This window comes from Molossus molossus, unplaced genomic scaffold (assembly GCF_014108415.1).
Source record: "Molossus molossus isolate mMolMol1 unplaced genomic scaffold, mMolMol1.p scaffold_m16_p_21, whole genome shotgun sequence".
In the NCBI taxonomy this organism is placed as follows: Eukaryota; Metazoa; Chordata; class Mammalia; order Chiroptera; family Molossidae; genus Molossus; species Molossus molossus.
Window position 1 is genome coordinate 43,942,048 of NW_023425357.1, and position 2,727 is coordinate 43,944,774.

The 2,727-nt window shown below is 48.5% G+C and overlaps 1 pseudogene; it reads right to left on the reverse strand.

Moving 5' to 3' along the window:
• Positions 1-1,320: 1,320 nt before the first annotated feature.
• Positions 1,321-1,875, reverse strand: LOC118639555 (annotated as a pseudogene).
• Positions 1,876-2,727: the final 852 nt, after the last annotated feature.

Sequence of the window (2,727 nt, forward strand, 5' to 3'; positions counted from 1 at the left end):
AGAAGTGAGTCCCGATGTCACTGTGGACTGTTCTGATGGCTGTGGTCTCCAAATGAATCTGGCAAACTTCCACCTCTGTGCCAGTTTGTTTAAAATCTGCAAAGCTTTATTATTAACGCTATTCGATTATGAGAATGTCAGCCACGGAGAATTCCAAACCCACACTTCCCTTCATAATTAGTAACAGGGCAAAAATGAAACACTTTCCACAATGAAGGGTTCATATTTCAAGCTTATACAGTAGCCTGCTAAAAGGCTATACTCAGAAAATCAATTTTATTAAAGTCCTTCAAGCACTAAAGGGACTTGCATGCAACTAGGCAATTTTAAAAACATGTCCAGGAGCCGCGACTTTTTGATTCATGTTTTGAGTGGGGTTATTTTTTGACTGTTTTCAATATTGTCTCCTTACTGTGGGGTCAGAAGTGATTTGAGGACGGGGCAAGCCAGGCGAAGGGAACATGTCCCCACAATTTCTCCCTGCCTCATTTCCATCAGACACGGGGATGTATAGAACAGGTATTCCAAGAGAAAGATGAGGGACAAAGTGGGAGACTGGGAACGGGGGAGACGGGACAAGGGGAAGGAGGAAAACATCTCTCCTCTTTTATTTTTGCTTAGTTTTTTTTTGTTTTTAACTGTCACTTGGGAGAAGAAGAGCTAAATGTGGATATGAGCCACACATTTATCAGCTTAGACCCTTACTCCCGCACGGAGTCTGTCCAGCTACCCAAGTTCATCAAGACTTCCACAATCGTGTTTTGTTCAAATTCCACACTGGACAATTCATTTCCTACCTTCCTACAATCCTCTATATTGCTTAGTTTTAACTTTGAAATGTTATCTCCTGGTGATTTGTGTGTCTTGTCTCCTTAAAAAGTCTTGAGTATTTTGAGGGCTGAGACCACGGATCCATCTCTTGGAGCATGAAGCCAACCAACCCTTTTCCTGAACTACCATTCTTCTCTTTCATTACTACATATCTAGTTGTCTAATTATGTCTCTTCTCCCTGACTTCTTTGCCAACTCTTTGGTAAGATGGGGGCCTAAGTCACCAGGGAGCCTAGAACAGGGCTTGGCACATGGCAGGCGCTCACCGCATGTAGGGTGACCCCTTAGAGTATCACCAAGCACTGGCTCCCCCGCTGTGGTTCCAGATCGCCTGGTCCAGTGCTGTTATTTTTAGTAGACACGCAGTGATTTCTCTCAGTATAGTGATGTCAGTATTTTCTTTCTTTTTTTTTTTAACTTTCCAAATACTGTTTATTTCACTAAGGCCTGGAGACAAAAAGAGGTATGTGAGTGCCTGGGACAGCAAGCCTAGGAGTGCACGCTGACAATGGTGACACACAAGGCCAGATGCTGAGGGCCAGCAGCCTGTCACTACCGCTCGGACCAGAAGTGCAGTCCAGCTGCCCAGGGAACAAAGGTGGACGAACAATGTAATGGACCAGACTGATGCTGGAGTCAATACTCATCTGCATGTATTTCCAGTCAAACTCAATGCCCCAGGCTCCAACCCAGAGGGGCCTGCAGCAGGACGTAATGAGCTCCGCGGTGGCCCAGCCCAGGCCAGCAACCATGATCCAGTGCCCCCCTTTGCCGGCATTCCGAGGCATAAGGAGGTTTAGGCCTCCGAGGTCTGCCACACCCACGCTGGCCTCATGAACTCCCGGTGAAGTCATGGCGGCCACCTTCCCAGGTGGGAAAGAACGTGGCCGGGACAACATCTCGCACAGCTGCACGAAGAGGTAGGTGACCCCAGCCTGGACGCATTTCCAGAAGGCCTTGGACTCGGACAGGCTGCTGCACCTGTAGGTGATGAAGTGGGGGAGTAGCCAGGGCGAAGCAGTTGCCCAAGTGAAACAAGGTCATGGCGCTGCCACGGGCCCTCCGGAGCGCAGGTCTCCGCCTCGCCCGCCTGGGGCCGCACCCGAGCCTGGCCCCGCCTCCGCCCCATGTCAGCATCTTCATATAGTTTAATATAATTATTTTTGGACTAATGACAGGATAACATGGGAACTAAAGCATAGGCCCGCCAATCAGATAGCCTGGGTCCAAATCCTGACGCTGCCCATTTCCAGCGGTGTCATCTTCCCAAGGGGCATTATTGACCTACTTAAGGCAAGAACGGGGCCTTAGGACTTCCGGTCCCTTTCCTGGTTTAAGGTATGGGCTTTGTCATCACTGAGGCCTCCATTTGAGTGGGGATTTTGTTCTGTCCCTGTATGACCTTGTTATCTAACCCTTGGCTTCCTTGCATATAAAATGTGCACAAAAATGTCCATTCCACAGGCCGGCTCTAAGGATGCAATGAGAGGGTACAGCATTTGTGCTGGATTGCAGGGATAATCAGCTCCCTAAGTGAAGGCTTCTGATGACAAGAACAAACACAGTGTGGCTACTGTTTGTTTGGTGGGGGCCAAAGGCGCAGGCTTAAGGTTTCCGTGTAGAAGTGTAGTGGAGAAGTCAGGATATTTGAGTCTAACCCCAATTCTCTGTGGCTGTGGGCAAGGCCTGGCACATCTGTTTTATTATCTTTGAAATGGGTACAATCGTATTTGCCTGTTGGCATCCTCAGGTTATGAGCTTAAAAAAAAGAATAGAGCTAAAAAGAATGGCACCGAACACAAGTCACAGCTTCTATCTCGAAGAAATGCTTGCTGAGGGCCTAACGCTGTGGTAAAGACACATGAGCTCTGCCCTGGCCGGTTTGGCGTCGGCCTG